Source organism: Macaca thibetana, chromosome 9, assembly GCF_024542745.1.
Source record: "Macaca thibetana thibetana isolate TM-01 chromosome 9, ASM2454274v1, whole genome shotgun sequence".
In the NCBI taxonomy this organism is placed as follows: Eukaryota; Metazoa; Chordata; class Mammalia; order Primates; family Cercopithecidae; genus Macaca; species Macaca thibetana.
In genome coordinates this window covers 112,490,191-112,508,945 of record NC_065586.1, presented here as the reverse complement: position 1 = coordinate 112,508,945, position 18,755 = coordinate 112,490,191, and the positions used below count along the sequence as shown (strand labels likewise).

Below are 18,755 nucleotides of genomic sequence, written 5' to 3'. Positions count from 1 at the left end.
TAATTGACTCACAGTTCCAAATGGCGGGGAAGCCTCAGGAAACTTACGATCACGGTAGAAGGCACCTCTTCACAGGGCAGCAGGAGAGAGAATGAGTGCCAGCAGTGGAAAAGGCAGATGCTTGTAAAACCATCAGATCTCCTGAGAACTCAGTCACTATCATGAGAACAGTAAGGGGGAACTGCCCTCATGATCCAATTGCCTCCCACTGGGTCCCTCGCATGACACGTGGGGATTATGGGGCTTACAATTCAAGATGAGATTTGGGTGGGGACACAGCCAAACCGTATCAAAAGGCATTATCTGTTTGTGAATTCAAAGTGCATAGGTTCTAATATCTGCAAAAAATCAAATACTTTGATTCACTTTTCATTGTTAGGGATAGCTTAGGGATTTTCTCTTGAATGATATAAAAGTGCCCAGAAACATCCCACAGCATTCAGCCACAGAAGTTCATGTACTATAACAGGGCAACCATACATGTAATTCATAAAAAGAAGTCCTGGAGTATCTGGATTTCAGCCATGGGATTTTATTCTGTTCACATAGTCAATTACTACACATTCATAGTATATTACCTCTTAAATTCTTTGGCACAAGGCACGTCCTGGAAAATGGCATAATTAGGAGACCTAAATTCTATGTCTCTTGGATAATGGAGGCTTCTTGAATTTAGGTTTTCACATTAACACTGTTCATTGCAGGAGTTGAGTCACAGCGACCGGTTTTGACCAATTTATGTTGCATTTTGCAAAATGTTTCTAGCAACAGAGATAAGTCATTTGCTGAGTTCAGGTTAGGGCCTCTCACTTTCTGACACACAAAAATTCTGGTCAATGTCACCAATTACATATTGCTGACTAGGTGATATTATTTATATCTGTGCTTTCATCATCTGCCATGGAAATGCTGCAACCAATTTAATTGTTTTCATATGACTTGTCTGTAAGTGTTCAGACATAACTTCAATGTACTTCTCAACAGTATTTCCAGTAAGACTGAAATTTACAAATGCTTATCTCAGTGTAAGACACACGATTTCTGGTGTATTCTATGATGCTCTTTCATAAACTTGCTATGTGCTTTTGATATCTGAGGAATTTTTTCACTTAACATATAACCTAATTTATATTAGCATCAGATATTTCATTCATAGTTAAAAACAATTGCTTGCTGAAATTTCAGTCCTTTTTTCAGTCTAAGTTCTTCATTCCCTCATTTTCTCCATATCCTAGACATATTATTATGGTTTAATCACACTGGCCTCTTAAACTGTGGTTCTTTCAGTACAGTCATCTTTTATTTGCATATTACACATGGAGGAATATTCTTTACTTCATCCAAGAAAGATGCCCTTTTCCACTGTGCCTGAATCAAGCTTCTTTTTTCCACATCCAGTAGAGATATGAGTATACAGAAACCATTCTCTATTCTAGGAGAAAGAAGTGCAAGGGGCAAGTGAAATCAGCCTCAGCATTAGAGACAATAGGGAGTGATGGTGCTTGTGGCTAAAGAGAGAGCAAATGAACCATCGAAGGGAATAGCTCCTGCTGCTCCACATAAAAGAGATGGCTGATAGTTTCCATGCAGGAATGTAGTTTCAGTACTGTCAGAATTGATTTTTTTAAAAAGAGAAGATAAAAAGTAGTTCAATTAAAAAAAGTGATAGGTCAGGTGCAGTGGCTCACACCTGTAATCCCAGCACTTTGAAAGGCCAAGGCAGGCAGATCACCTGAGGTCAGAAGTTCGAGACTAACCTGGCCAACATGGTGAAACCCCCATCTCTGCTAAAACTACAAAATTAGCCAGGCATAGTGGTGCGTGCCTGTAACCCCAGCTGCTTGGGAGGCTAAGGAAGGAGAGTCACTTGAACCCGGGAGGCGGAGGTTGCAGTGAACTGAGATGGTGCCATTGTACTCCAGCCTGGGCAAAAAGAGCAAAACTCCATCAAAAAACAAAAACAAAAGAAAACAAGCAAACAGAAAACACTACAGATCAATAGGACAGATTGAACAGGTCGGCAAGTTAGATTAGCCTTATTAGGCAATCAGTATGCACTCTCTGTATTAAAAAATTCCAAAATTTCATAGAATTTTACTTTTCTAAAATTATGCCAATCACTTTGAATGGAATACTATGTATTGCCCAACACTTCAAATATTTGCAAAAATTTTTATAGAAGGCATAACATGAATTTCTTATTTTTATTATCCCAACAGGCTCTCCCTACTGGTAGAGATGTCAGTGGCATAACCCTACATCCACTATCATAGAGATGATGTTATGTGGATGCTGCCTTGCCACAGATCTGGGACGTATGGATGGGCATATGACCTAGGTCAGGTCAGTCAGAATCCTCCTCAGGTTTTTGTTTAAACACTTGAGGGATACTGTCTTAAGACTCACTACCTGAAAGTACAATGAAGTCTAGAATTGTTCATAGTCATTTTTGCCAACACACGGGAAGAATTTACCTTAAAATGGTGCCAACATGGAGGAAGAGAGCAAAGCCAAAAACCAGAGAAAAAGGTCATAGTAACATTCAAGCTGCACAATCCAGACATTTCTAAAGCCAGAATTTTCCTTGATCTTCCTTGTTACATAAACCAATATATTTTCTTTTTGGCTGAGGCTGCCTGCCCATTAGTCATGTAATAGCCACCTAGATGATCAGGTCTGCTGTCATGGTATCACAGCACTTGTGTTTGAGTAACCTTTAGTGTACTTAATAATGACCCCACATCACAAGATACTATTCTTAATTTATGGATTAAACTATCTTAGGTGTGTTTGTATAGGAAAAATCATAGTATGCATAAAGTTCACTACTAGCCAAGGTTTCAGGCATCCAGTGGTGGTCTTAGAATATATCCTTGCAGATAAGGGAGTGGCTACTGTATTCAGAAGCACAGAGGGTTCTACTCTACAGGTTGGGTGACCAACTCGTCCAGTTCTATTATTGACATTCTCAGTGAGTAGTCTCAGGCAACTCATTGAACCGCTCATTTTTTTCACACATAAAATGGAGAAAACATTACCTATCAAACCAATTTCACATTTTTTGAAGTATCACATGAAATAGTGAATATGTAGGGTACATAAACTCTTAAAATTCCTTAACAAATTTAACACATGATTAATAAAGCTTTTAGTAGTTTTTACAATGATCGATGTTTGGAAGACATTAGTCTACTTAACAAAATAGACCAAATTTGTTTTAGAAGAGTAATCACTGTAATGGAATTTATCATCTTAAAAATAAACTAGCTTAAAGGATTTCTAGGGAAAAAAAAAAAACTAAAACCACGATAATGTTTATACTATATATTTTCTTAATTGATAGCCTCATAGTGAACTAATTTTAAACAACTAATGCGTGAAAATGAAAAATGGTAACATATAAATGTTCATTGTGTGAAGACAAAGGTACTTATTCAATCTAAGCTAAAAATATGAAAATTTACACTTTCAGTATGTTCCGCTCTAGAGAAACAGGAGTATTTTTGATTTCTGAACATCTTTTAAAATGATCTTTTTTTCTAATAGGATCTTTTTCCCTTTCATTAACCTCAAGGATAAACTTAGACTTTTAGGTAAAATAAGTACCAAATGAAAAAAACAGTGATGTATCATCAATATATAACACACTTATCTTAAATAATAGTATTCTAAAATTTTTAAGTCTTTCATACAACAATGAACAGGTCTGTTTTTCTCAACATCAGTGTGCTCTGTAATATGTTGCTTAGCTACCATTGCCAAGTATTTTTCTATTTTATTTTTCTTGAAAAGGAATATTGTATCATATAATCTTTGGGTTTCTCTTTCCCTATCTTAACTTCTGTTCTGTCTATATAAATCTAAGAATCTACACATATATATTTTTATTTTAAATAAAGAATTATATATGAAAGTGGTTAGAATTTAAATTGATTCAAATGTTTACATTATGTTTCAAATTCTCACAAATGAAAAGTTTGGGTTTATAGCCCATAGTATTCAGTTATCCTCTCCACTTTTGCATTTATGGCTATTTATAAAATGTATAAGTAAAACATGAAATACCAAAGGCTAAGCAAAGGTGATTTCATCATTTAAGAAATACATGATGAAAATATATTCCATTATTTTAAAAATACATGATGAAAATATATCCCATTATTTAAAAAATACAGAACTGTAATAACTTTCCCCATTATCTTCTTCTGACTCTTCAAAATCAAGTGTGGACCTAAAATGGAACAGTCTTTCCTCAACTCTATTACTGTAAAAGAAAATGATTTTCCTCTACTTATTTAAAAAAACAATAATGTGTTCTGATCACCTCTCAGTTGTTGGCTCCTAAGTGTTAGAAAACAAGGTTGTGCACAAGGCTAACTCCGCTATTACACTATGAGTTCTTCAAGGGCAGGGCCTTGTTTTGCTCATTCTGTACCTGCAGCACCTAGCGCAGTACTTGAGAATGAGGAGGAGGAGCTCAGTAAGATTGACAAAGGAATTAATGGATGATGAAAGGCCAGTGGTTAAGATTCTATTTGTAGAAAAGGACAGAAATCCCCTAAGAAGGTAAATACAGACACCATCTCATCAGCTAGGACTGCAGTGTAACCCCTAAGGAAAACATAAGAGGAAACATTGTTACCAATTATTTTAAATACAGAAAATAAGTAGTAAAAATCACCCTAAACGCTAAAATGTTCATCCATCTATTGAGATCTCACATGTTGGGTATGTATGACTGACTACAGGATAGGATGAAAGAAATACCATGAGATTAGAAACTAAAACGAATTTTGCATGTCAAGGACCATTTTGATCAATGTTTGGAATTTTTCTTCCTTTTGAATTCCTGTGTTGTGTATATGGATATTCAATATTTTGGAACACGTTAGGGTTAGAATTGTTTTCTCTCCGGTGAAGGGCTACATGGAAGCATAGGCTTATCTTCCATCTGTTTTCCAGAGCCAAAGGTGGGACTGTACTGAAAAGAAATGTGGGCCAGAAAGGGCGGATAAACTCATTTTCAGTACTCCTGACCTTCGTGCTGGTGCTCACATAGATCCTTTGGTTTAAAATGAGCACTTCAGTGAGTGCTGTGACACACTGATGAGTTTGATGTTGATCAGTATATGTCCCAGGATTTCCCTGACGACTTTCCTTTGTGCAAAAGAAATGGCGGCCCTGAGCAGTTTACAAAACCCACTCATATATTTTAATAAGTAGGCCTTTCATCATCAGTGATGACTGATGACACCATCTATCTATGACTATCACAGCCATAATATCAGACATTGCTGAGAGCATGTTTCTTCAAAAATGGAACCAAGAGCTGTGTTGCTTATGTTAAAGACCTGTATATCTCTTTCAGCTTTCATTTTTTTTCCATTTCTTAGATGACACAGGGCAAAGTCTGACGTGAAATTACCAATAAAATCTTCCTGACTGAAGTAGTATCCCCAGCCAGTGAAACTGCACAATAACTAATACATCACAATAACAAAGAGAATTGTCATACTGATTTTGTCCATGTTACACCGGCAGGCGGCTGTTGCCAACAGTCAGCAGACTGCAGAAAATGTATGCATCAGAATACAAGGAGATGAACCAAATCTGGCTCTGGCTGTGTGGTATCTAAAGCTTTATCTATAAATAAGTGTACAATGTGTACATTTTCTCAGGAACTGCTACTTTAAGTTAAGCTGCCATTAGGGTGAGGACTCAGCAATATTATAATGTCCCTGACTGGATGTGAATATTCATGTGATCTTGCCTATAAAATTATCTTACTCAAGGGGTCTAGGCTTCAGGGTAGCGGAACATTGCAGTAGTCCTCAGAGATGGTCATGCCTGAGCTAGGAATACTACAGTCATTGAGAGTCAGTCAACAGTGAACACTTCCTCACATGGTCTATTGCAATGATCAACACCATAGCTGATATTGTTAGAAATGGTGTAGAGAACAATAGCAACCTAGTCAGAGGGACAGCTTAGAAAAGTGTCTTGGGAAAAAAGTGACTCATACTATTAAGAATCCAGATCCAATAAACTGGTAATAATGCAAGTTCAATAAGCAAGTTGTCAACAAATTTTCTAAAACATAATCTGAGAAACTAGGAGTTTATACGTAGAAGTCAGTCTAATTTTACCTGGATTCAGACGTTACACAGTTTACTTGAAAGCTAGAAAGTGTATGTCTAGTTATAAGGAGAAAAAACTGAAAACCAACCAAAGTAATAAACAAATGAGGGCCTCACACTAGTGGGACAACCCCAGTTGTGCCAACAGCTATGCCAACTCCCTTCAAAAAGGTTCCAAACCTAAAACTGCAGGAACATGTTGAGAGGCCACCAGTGACCCGTCAAATAAGAACCTAAGCACCCATATTTACTGCTTACAAGCTACTCAGTTTTTACTATATTTTTGTCCAATAAATGTGAACTACGGCTGAATTATTTTATAGCTCACTAGAAAAAATTTGTTCCATGATTTTAAATTCACCATCACAGAGATGCCTTCTGGAATATCAAGCAGGTACTGAGTTCTGAATTCGTGCCAGAACATTAAAAACACAAACCACACTTTCTTCTGCTTCACATTAAGAAATCAGTGCTGAGAAAGCAAATACTTATCCTTAAAGGACAATGTCATCTACAAAACACGCAACCCCAAAGGAAGCCCTTGAGTCTATCTTAGAGTCAAGAAATTGTAGATGTGTGTCTATAATTATGTCTGTATAATTTATATTGATTACAATCTTCTTTCTGGACTATAAGAAGGATATACATGTTTTGGACTTATGGACAGAGTGAAGTTATGTGAGAGGTTTAGTCTGAATGGTTGAGCCCGATGGGAAGTAAGAAAAGGGTGACTGGATAGATAGGACTTGACCTTTCTGACAGGAATGGCAAGGAGAACCTCAGTCTTATTCACATGGAATCAGACGCCAGTGCCTTACTGGAAAGGAGGGATCCAGAAGAGAATGTCCAAGTTCAGGGATACATCCCTTAGTGGCCTGGATTTCAGGACAGAACCCAGTGTCCTCCCTCCCCTCAACTAGAGAGGTGACAAGGGAGAGGCAAGAGAACCAAACTCGAGAGATTTACGGGGAAAAACATTTAAAAAACAGCAAACAGAGATATAGCAGTGTAATCCATACCTTCCTACAAGAGTGCAATCCAAAGGTGTGAAAAATAAAATAATTTTCTCTGGCTCTGAGTAATCAGCAACAAAATAGATCTTTATGGCACAATCATACTTGCTTGCAATTGACAGATCACTAGATAAAATAGTTTCTGATGCTGTGTGCTAATGAAAGAATCAGTTTTTCTCACTTGATATTCGGCAGTCAGTGAACTAACAGGTTATCTGAATTGCCCTCGCAATTGCCTCCAGCAGATGGTCAAGCTCAAAGGATGATGCAGACAACAAAGATTATCACGTGGAAGAACACTGGCATTGACACCAGCTTTCTCGTCACTCCACGGGCACATGTGTTCCATATTAAGCATCACAATCTGTCCAGTAAAGGCAAGTGGAATGATGCTTCATTCCTACTTCAGCTCCAAACAAACTTAGAGAATTCACAAGACATTATGAAGGCTGCTTTGCCTGTAGCTACCCTTCACTCATTTTTAACAAGTTGGTCTTTGAAAAGAAGCCTGGATTGAGACTATATACTCAATGAAACTCCTGGATTGAGACTATATACTCAATGAAACTCCTTTTAAAATACTACCAGGGCTTTTTGTTTTCTGCAACAAATATCGAGGAATTCCACTCTGAAAAACACAATACCATGTGCAGATGGGCAACAGCTCTGAAATGGCCAACTCAAAAATGTCTTTCCCAAGGAACTCAATAATACCAGAACCATTAAGAGTATTTCTCAGCTTTAGCTGACTTCTGGAATTACTTGGGGAGCTTCAGTGCTTTGGCAGCAGTTTTTGGTTGCTTGTTTGTTTTGTTTCATTTTAGCTTTTGTTAAAAATGTACATGAAGATGTTTGAAGATGGAATAAAATATATAAGGATTCAGATCCTTAGAATGCTAACATTCGCCTAACTAGAAATAGACGGGAGCTTCCTCAATTTGATAAAAGGCATTACAAAACAAGCTACAGTTAGCATCATCCTTAATGGTGAAACATTAAATCCTTTCCCTGGGAACAGGGAAAGGATGTTTGCTCTCACCACTTGGGTTCGACAGTGAACTAGAAGCTCTTGCCAGCCCATTTAGGCAAGAAGAAACAAATGGCATCTAAATTGGAAAAGAAGTTGCAAATTTGTCACTATTTACAGATGACGTCAGTGAGTATGTAAAAAAAAATCCTATGGAATCTTTATAAAAATCTAGTAGAATTAGATTTCTACTAGAATTTAGCAAGATCACAAGGTACACAAGCAATATTAAAAATTAAATGTATTTGTATACACTGGCAATGAACAATTATAAAATTAAATTTAAAGTGATACTAAGTATAAAGGCACCAAAATCACAAAATATTTTAGAAAATATCTTACAAAAAAGATCTATAAGACTTCTACAATGAAAAGTACAAAATGTTACTAAAATTAAAAAAACATCTAAATAAATGCAGATATGTATTATGTTCATAGATTGGAATGTCCAGTAATGAATGTTGATTTTTCTCTAGCTTAATCTATATACTCAATGAAACTCCTATTAAAATGCTATCAGGGCTTTTTGTGAAGAAATACACATGCAGATTCTAAAATTTATATGAAAATGCAAAGGATTCAGAATAGCCAAAACGGTTTTTGAAAGATAGGCAGAGTTGGTAGAATTGCACTGCCTGATTTCAAGGCTTACTCCTTAAAGCTACAGTAATCAAAACACCAAGGTATTGACACAAAGACAGACATATAGAGGCCGGGCACTGTGGCTCACGCCTGTAATCCCAGCACTTCGGGAGGCCGAGATGGGCAGATCACCTGAGGTCAGAAGTTCAAGACAAGCCATGGCGAAACCCCGTCTCTACTAAAAGTACAAAAAGTAGCCGGGCGTGATGGTGGGCGCCTGTAATCCCAGCTGCTCAGGAGACTGAGGCAGGAGAATTGCTTGAACCTGGGAGACGGAGGTTGCAGTGAGCTGAGATTGTGCCACTGCACTCCAGCCTGGGTGACAAAAGCGAGACTCCATCTCAAAAAAAAAAAAAAAAAAAGACAGACATATAGATCACTGGAACAGAAGAAAGAGGCAGGGAATATATATGACTAACTGATTTGTTTTACTATTACAAAACTATATTTAACAAAAAAGCTTAATATAAAAACATACATGACCCAGTTTTTACATAAAAATAAAACAGGCCCCTTGGAGAGGGGGCATGGATTTCCCTGCTGAACAGCCATTGTTTATACTCATCACAAGGCTTCTAACATGATGATACTATTTCCATATTACTACCTTTCCAATTTTGTTCTGTTGACCACTAGTTGCCATCTCCACACATTCATCTATCACAAGATTCGTAAAGTGATCAAATCCCTGCAATATTCCTTTGACATGTCTGCCACCCTTTAATTTCAATAACTTCTTGTCCATAAGTTGTTTCAACTTGGGAGAGTGAGGTTTGCTGACTGATTTTTGACCAAAGCAATCTAATGGAGAACAGGAAAGTCTTTCTAAAAAAAAAAAAAAATCGCTCAAAAAAATTGGATATTCACATGAAAAAAATAATAAACCCCTTTCTTACTACATACACAAAAATTAATTTTAGATGGATTATAGACCTTGATATAGTTTGGATGTTTGTCCCTCCAAATCTCATGTTGAAAAGTGATTCCCAATATTGGAGCTGGAGCATGGTGGGAGGTGTTGGGGTCATGGAGACAGGTCCCTCATGAATGGCTTGGTGCCATCCTCATGTTAATGAGTAAGCTCTCGCTCTGAGTTCACAAGAGATCTGGTTATTTAAAGAACCTGGCACTTCCTGCCTCTCTCACTTCTTCTCTCACCATGTGACAAACTGGTTCTGCCTTCATCGTCCACCATGATTGTAAGCTTCCAAACACCCTCGCCAGAAGTAGATGCTGATATCATGCTTCCCATACAGCCTGCAGAAACATGAACCAAAATAAACCACTTTTTAAAAAATAAATTACCCAGCCACAGGTATTTCTTTGACCCATGGGTTATTTAAAAGTGTATTGTTTAAGTATTTGGGGGATTATCTCGATATTTTATTGTTACTTGATTCTAATTCAATACCCTTGTGGTTACAGAACATACTTTGTATGATTTCAATTCTTTGATAACTCATTGCAATTTGCTTTTATGTCCCATCAAATGTTCTATTCCCTCTGCATTTGAAAATAAAGTGTACTCTGATGTTGTTGGGTGCATAGTTCTACACATTTTTAACCAGATGAAGTTGGTTGAAAGTGTTGATCAAATAATCTATTTCCTAACTGATTTTTGTCTCCTTGTTCTGTCAATCACTGAGATGTTAAAATCTTCAACTATGATTGTAGATTTATCTATTTCCTTCTTTAGTGTCATAAATCAGAACAGACACATTTGTTTTTAATTCCTCTGATATTATTCTTCGATGGATATACTGCCACTAAGTGACAAGTTTAATTTACAATATTACATTACTTATATATTGAATAATTATTAATACTTAACACATATATGGTATATAATTTTCAAGCTGCATTCAAATACAGCCTCTCAGAGGAAATCACTTTTCAATGTATATACATCCAGACTTTTTTGGATACTTACACAAATATAGATATGTGCATATGTGTGATAGGAAGAGCAATGCTCTCCCCACCGAAAGGTATCTACATCCTAATTCCCAGAACCAGTCAATCTGTTGTTACATCGCCAAGGGGAACTCAGGTTGCAGATGGAATTCAATTTGCTGATCAGTTAATCTTGAGATAACAAGATTATCCTGGGTTTCCATGTGGGCTCAGTGTAATTGCAAGGGTCCTTGCAAATAGAAGAGGGAGGCAAGAGAGGGAGAACCAAAAAGATGGAGCATGAGGACTCAGCCTGACATTACAGGCTTTGCAGATGGAGAAATGGGACACTATCCAAGACATGCACGCAGCCTTTAGAAGCTGGGAAAGGCCAGGAAATGGATTCTCCCTTGGAGCCTCCAGGAGGGGCACAGCCCTACCAGCACCTGGATTTTAACCCACTGAGGACTATTTCTTACTTCTGCCTGTAGAACTGTAATATATGCGTGTATATGTGTGTTGCTCTAAGCTATTAAGTTTGTGGTAATTTGTCATAATAGCAATAGAAAACTAATATATCGTTATCTGGCCATCTATATGTAATATATATGCACACATATACAACTTTCAAATTACAGGTTTTTTTTTTTTTTTTTTGAGAGGGAGTCTCACTCTGTTGCCCAGGCTGCAGTGCAGTGGCACGATCTCGGCTCACTGCAAGCTCCATCTCCCAGGTTCATGCCATTCTCCTGCCCCATCCTCCCAAGTAGCTGGGACTACAGGTGCCCGCCACCACACCCAGCTAATTTTTTGTATCAAATTACAGGTTTTAAAAAATGTCATTATTTAAAATGTTAATATATTTTCTAAATTACTTTTTCACATAACAATATATCACAGCCATCTCCCAAAATGGGTAATAGATACTTCTCAATGTTTTGTTTTGTTTTTGAGACAGGATCTCACTGTCACCCACACTGGAGTGCAGTGGTGCAATCATAGCTCATTGAAGCCTTGAACTCCTGGGCTCAAACAATCATTCTGCTTCAATCTCTCAAGTAACTGGGACTACAGGCATGAGCCACTGTGCCCACCCTTAATTTTTAATAGTTGCATTATATGCTCCTGGTTCCATATTTAGGCCATTTCCAATTTTTAAAAAAACTACAAATAACGGTACGTTCTTGTTCACAAACATTCATACAACCTATGCTGGTACCTAGTAGTACCTATCAGGTTATAATGTTGATAGAATTTAAAATGTTTATAGAGTTTATGTTTAAAATGTTTAAAATGTTGATAGAATCTCTCAAAATGTTGTAACATAAGTGTGCCCTCTTGCCCTAATGTCACCAATGCTGGCATAATCCTTCTGTTTAATTTTTGTCAATTTATAGGAAAGATTGTATCTTGTTTTTATTTGCATTTTTAAATTATGAGTAAGAGCATCTCTTTATATGAATATTAGCCTTTGTACCTTTTTCTATTAATTATTGATATCCCTTGCCCATTTTTTTATTTCCTGTTTTTATTGTTTTCAAAGTTTTCTTTACATTATTAGTGTTAACCTTTCATTTATCACTTGTTGCAAATACATTTTCTCAGTTTTCCATGTGTGGTGCTGGATGAATTTTGTTGTATTAAAATTAGATGAATGTTTGTAAAATATCTGACACAGTGTGCAGCCCCTAGTAGGCATCCAATGCCTGAAGTCATTGTTATCAGTCCTGTCCTGTGGATAAAGGAGGTGGTTGATACTCTGGGCAGGCTCATCTGCCTGTACCTATGAGGTTGTTTAGGGAAAAGAAAATAAAATGCTTTTTTTTTTTTTTTTAAAGACAGGATCTTGTTCTGTCATCCAGGCTGGAGTGCAGTGGTGCAATCATGGCTCACTGCATCCTCAACCTCCTAGGTTCAAGCCATCCTCCCACCTCAGTCTCCTCAGTAGCTGGGACTACAGGTGCATGGCACCACACTCAGCTAATTTTTAAATTGCTTTGTAGAGATGGGGTTTGCCGTATTGCCTAGGCTGGTCTTGAACTGCTGGGCTCAAGCAATCCTCCCACCTTGACATCCCAATGTACTGGGACTACAGGCCTGAGCCACAGTGTCCAGCCTCATTTTTTGATAGATTTCTGATTTATATGAGACCCTCACTCCCACTACCCCCACTAGTCCTGGAGAGCTACTTCTTAGTCCTATGTTCTGTGAACAAAACAGTCAAATTTAAGCCTTCTAAATGAAGTTGAGTTTTAATTAAAGTAATTCACAATAAAACATTATACCATTTTTCATGACAAGCAGCAGAAAATAATATAATGACCCATCCTTGAGAACAAAACTTCCTCAGCCAATGGAACTCCGGTATAACAGGTGCCAGTCAGCCTTGTAGTCATTGTCTCATGCTCCCAAGATGAGAAATAATGAACCGTGGACAAGAAATAAAGATGTTTAATAAAGATTCATTTGACAAATGAATATATGAATGCAGTCAGGTTCTGTGCTGGGGAGTATGGACATGTGTTAGTCCTCACATTTCTTGATGGCATTTTAAAGAGTTTGTCCATTCCTTCCTTCTTAAAAGCTGTATTCCCAGAATTATTCCTCAGTGTCATGCTCACCTGTTTTTTCTTCTAATCTCTTTGGGCAATCTTCACAGTTCTTTGATGGGTTTTTTTTTTTTTTCTTTTTTTCTTTTTTTTTTCGAGACAGAGTTTCACTCTGTCACCCAGGCTGGAGTGCAATGGCACCATCTCAGCTCACTGCAAGCTCTGCCTCCTGGGTTCACGCCATTCTGTTCTCCTGCCTCAGCCTTCCAAGTAGCTGGGACTACAGGCGCCCACCACCACACCTGGCTAGTTTTTTGTATTTTTAGTAGAGATGGGGTTTCACTGTGTTAGCCAGGATGGTCTCGATCTCCTGACATTGTGATCTGCCCACCTTGGCCTCCCAAAGTGCTGGGATTACAGGCGTGAGCCACTATGCCCAGCCTTTGCTGGCCCTTTCTCCTCTACTTGACTCTTTGTTTTTGGTTGTTCCTCTGGAGTATGTCGTAGGCCTTCTTCATTCTCTCCAGGCCATTTCATATCCAAGTCTTTAATTAATGTCTACAAGTGGATAAAAAAAAATCCTTATTTCCAACTCAGGGCTTCATCTTGAATGACAGATCATATATCCAATTACCGTTGGGTTTCTCCATTTGTCTGTCTTGCAGATACCTCATATTCATCATAATGAAATTAGAGCTCATTGCTTCCCCACCTTCACTTCCCTTTGACCTGCCACTGCTTCACAGTACCTGATCTCAAGAAATCATTCTGCTGTGCAATCTAGTGCTATGCAATCTAGTGTTCAAGCTAGAAACCCAGGAGTCATGTTTTATTCCTCAGTCTCTTTCATTTCCCTCTTCCACTTTCTCCCTTCCAATCCATCATGAATTTCTCTTACTTTTAGGGCTTATGTTTTCCCAAATCTGTCTTTTTTTCCCTATCCTCTCCATAGAACCTTGGTCCAAGCCACTACCGATTCTCACTTCTTACTACTGTAGTATCCTCTGGTGTCCCTGCCTTTAATCTTGCTCCTCTTCCATTTCCTTCCCATACTGTACCCAGGATAATCAAAATATAAATATGATCATGTTATTCCCTTATTTAAAACCCTTTGTTCATTGTCCTTAAGGTAAAATCCAAACAGCCTACACAGTTTATAGTGGATTCCAAGGTCTGGCCTATATTTACTGTTTCTGCACTATATGAGATTCAGTTCCTTGAAAACTCTTGGTATCATCTCTTGCCTCAGGGGTTTCACAAAGGCCCTTTTGTTGCAGGAAGTCAGGGACCCCAAACGGAGGGACCAGCTGAATCCATGGCAGAAGAACATAAATTGTGAAGATTTCATGGACATTTATTAGTTCCCCAAATTAATACTTTTATAATTTCTTACACCCGTCTTTACTGCAATCTCTGGACATAAATTGTGAAGATTTCATGGACACTTATCACTTCCCCAATCAATACCCTTGTGATTTCCTATGCCTGTCTTTACTTTAATCTCTTAATCCCATCATCTTTGTAAGCTGAGGAGGATATATGTCACCTCTGGACCCTGTGATGATTGTGTTAACTGCACAAATTGTTTGTAGAGCATATGTGTTTGAACAATATGAAATCTGGGCACCTTGAAAAAAGAACAAGATAACAGCAATGTTCAAGGAAAAAGGCAGATAACCTTAAACTCTGACTGCCGGGAGCCGGGTGGTACAGGGCCATATTTCTCTTCTTTCAAAAGCAAATAGGAGAAACATCGCTGAATTCTTTTTCTCAGCAAGGGACATCCCTGAGAAAGGGAATGTGCCCCTGAGGGTAGGCCTATGAATGGCCCCCCTGCAGGTGGCTGTCTTTTATGGTCTTAGCCAAAGGGAAGAAATAAGCCCCGGTCTCCTGTAGCACTCCCAGGCTTATTAGGACAAGGAAATTCCCACCTAATAAATTTTGGTCAGACAGGTTATGTGCTGGCAAACCCTGTCTCCTGATAAGATGTTATCAATGACAATGCGTGCCCGAAACTTCATTAGCAATTTTAATTTCGCCCCATCCTGTGGTCCTGTGATCTTGCCTTGCCTCCATTTGCTTTGTGATATTTTATTACCTTGTGAAGTATGTGATCTCTGTGACCCACACCCTATTCGTACACTCCCTCCCCTTTTGAAAATCACTAATAAAAACTTGTTGGTTTTACGGCTCAGGGGCATCATGGAACCTGCTGATATGTGATGTCTCCCCCGGACACTCAGCCTTAAATTTCTCTCTTTTGTACTCTTTCCCTTTATTTCCCAAACCAGCCGACACTTAGGGAAATAGAAAAGAACCCACGTTAACTATTGGGGGCGGGTTCCCCCAATACCCTTTGTTCTTCCTGAAACAGCCACCACCTACCTCCAGTCCTCCTTCATCATGCTAACTCATTCATTCCTCAGGTGTCAACTTAAACACCACTCCCTTCAGGAATCATTCCATCCCACAGTACCCTTTTAAAATATGTATTATAACATTCAACACACACTTTGTAATTCCTTCTTTATTATCTTCCCCCCTAAAAATAAACCTGTTAGTACACGGACAATGTGTATGTATATTGGACTCTACCTTCTTTCTAGCCTTAGCATAATGACTGGTACATAATAAACACTCAAACACAGTCATCCACTACATAAAGACATTTTGGTCAGTGATGAACCACATGGACAATGATGGTCTCATAAAATCGTAACAGAGCTGAAAAATTTCTATTGCCTAGTGAGGACCTGCCATCATAACATTTTGGTGCAAAGCGTTATTCACATGTTTGTGATGATGTTGGTGTAAACAAACCTACTGCTCTGCCAGTCCTAAAATAGTATAGCACATACAATTAGGTACAATTGCTACACAAAGCAGGTGGCTGGAGTGGGAGTGTGCCAGGAGGTTAAGCCAGAAGAACCAGCCTAGGTACAGTACATAGTACTTGATACTGGTAACAAACATCTCTGTCACTGGTTTATATATTTACCATACTATACTTTTATTGTTATTTTAGAGTATACTCCTTCTACTTGTACATATATGAAAGTTAACTGTAAAACATCCCCAGCCAGGTCCTTCAGAGGATATTCCAGAAGATGTCATTGTTATCATAGCTGATGACATCCATGGTATGTTATTTGTATTTGTAACATCCATGAATGTTATTGCCCCTGAAAACCTTACAAGATGTAGAGGTGGAAGTCAGTGATATTGGTGATTCTGACCCTATGTAGGCCTAGGCTAATGTGTGTGCTTGTGTCTTAGTTTTTAACAGAAAAGGTTAAAACAAATTTAATAGGAAAAAGCTTACAGAATAAGGATATAAAGAAATATTTTTATACAGCTGTACAATGTATTTGTAAGTTAAGGTAAGTGTTATTTAAAAGAGTCCAGAAGTTTCAAGAAGTTAAAAAAGTTTATAAAGTAAAAATGTTACAGCATGCTAAGGTTAATCTATTATGTGAAGAAAGAAAAATATTTTTAAATAAATTGAGTGTGGTCTAAGTGTACAGTGTTTCTAAAGTCTATAGCAGTGTTCAGTCGTATCTTACGCCTTCACATTCACTCACTACTCACTCACCGACTCATCCAGAGCAACTTCCAGTCCTGCAAGCTCCATTCGTGGCAAGTGCCCTATACAGATATACTTTTTAAAATCTTTTATACCAGGCCGGGTGCGGTGGCTCATGCCTGTAATCCCAGCACTTTGGGAGGCCGAGGTGGGTGGATCACGAGGTCAGGAGTTCAACACCAGCCTGGCCAAGATGGTGAAACCCCAGCTCTATGAAAAATACAAAAAAATTAGCCGGGTGTGGTGGCAAGTGCCTGTAGTCCCAGCTACTCGGGAGGCTGAGGCAGAGAATTGCTTGAACTCGGGAGGCAGAGGTTGCAGTGAGCTGAGATTGCGCCACTGCACTCCAGCCTGAGAGACAAAGCGAGACTCCATCTCAAAAAAATTTTTTTTACTTCATGTATTATGTAATTTTTCTATGTTTAGACAAATACTTATCATTTTGTTACCATTGCCTATAGTTTCAGTACAGTAACAAACATATTGCTCCTAGGTTTGTAGCCTAGAAGCAGTAGGCTATACCATATAACCTAGGTATGTAGGATGCTATACCATCAAGGTTTACACTCTACAATGTTTGCACAAAAATGAAATTGCCTAATGGTGAGTTTCTCAGAATGTATCCCTGTCATTAAGTGACCCAAGACAGTATTTGTTAACTAAATGAATGAATAAATGAATTCAAACTTAAATCAAATACTCTTTGCCCTCAAGGAGCCTGAAGGAAACAGAAAGGTGAAATACGATACTGATTATAATAAAAGACGAATGATTTGTTGTAAGACAGATATATTGAAAAGTTAAAACTGAATTAAAAGATTGATTAATGATGTCTGTAGTTGAGTAGGACACAAAAAGGCTTTATAGAGAAAATGACCCTTGAACTAAACCTTGAGAGTGCTTGGAATATAGTAAGTACTTTTGCTGGTAATGCCCAACATTCACTCTTCCTTCTGGTGGTCATAGCACTCCCATTTTCTTTTGGAAAAGTATGCCTCCGCTTGCTACATGAGGTTTTTATTAAGCTGGTCTCATTCCTTGCCCCCTCCCCCCGAGCCTGGACTGGCCAATTAGAATCCCAGAGATTGTTCAGGCATAGGCACCTAGTCCAAGGCAGGCCAGTGAAAGCTAGTTCAGATATTTGCTAGAACTATTGAATAAAGGTGCTCTCTTTCCCTGGGGATAGTTAAACTGACACAAGAAAAGCTGCAGCTGCCAGTAGCCATCGTTGCCACTATGTGGGCAGAGTGTGCCTGGAGGTTAAGCCAGAAGAATCAGGCTAGGAGTGGAGAGAGAGACCGGTCTAATGCCTTTGTTTGGATCCAGCTGTGCTTAAGGTCAAGTTACAGGTTAAAGAGTCAAATCATCCTACATTATTCTACAATTCATTTTCCTGTCACGACAGAGTAATTGGCACTGGACTTCTTCTCACACTGGAAACGACAAGGAAATGGACATATGTGAGGCAAGTGTTTTCAAGCACTGAGCGCAGGAAGTGCAGGACTGTGATCCCTAAGACACAGAAGCCATGTGGGGTGGTCCTGGGTCAGTTTTCTTCCCATTGCACAGGGCAGTGAGACCCAGGCTGCCATAGGTGAGACAGGTGTGCTTCCTAAGCAGAGAAGGCAGAAACCCACGTTTCACGAAGCTGAAGCAGCTGGAATTGTGGGGCAGGGACAGAAAAGAGTGATAAAGACTCTCTGCTTTGACTAAGACTGACTAAGTCAGGCTCCTGAGCCCTTTCTGACTAAGCCTATCCTTGGGCTCCCCTCTCTGTCCTTGATGAATGCAGTGTGAGCAAAAATGCTGCTAAATTAAACTAGTGAAAATCTCCACTCTTTGACTCTGACCACCCTCAATCTTTAAGCCCCCTGGCCGGTCTTCAGCAATAATCCTATCAAGTCTGTTTAG

The 18,755-nt window shown here is 38.5% G+C and overlaps 1 pseudogene; it reads right to left on the bottom strand.

Annotated features, from left to right (window-relative positions):
- Positions 1 to 9,383: 9,383 nt before the first annotated feature.
- Positions 9,384 to 9,564, bottom strand: LOC126962285 (small nuclear ribonucleoprotein G-like; annotated as a pseudogene).
- Positions 9,565 to 18,755: the final 9,191 nt, after the last annotated feature.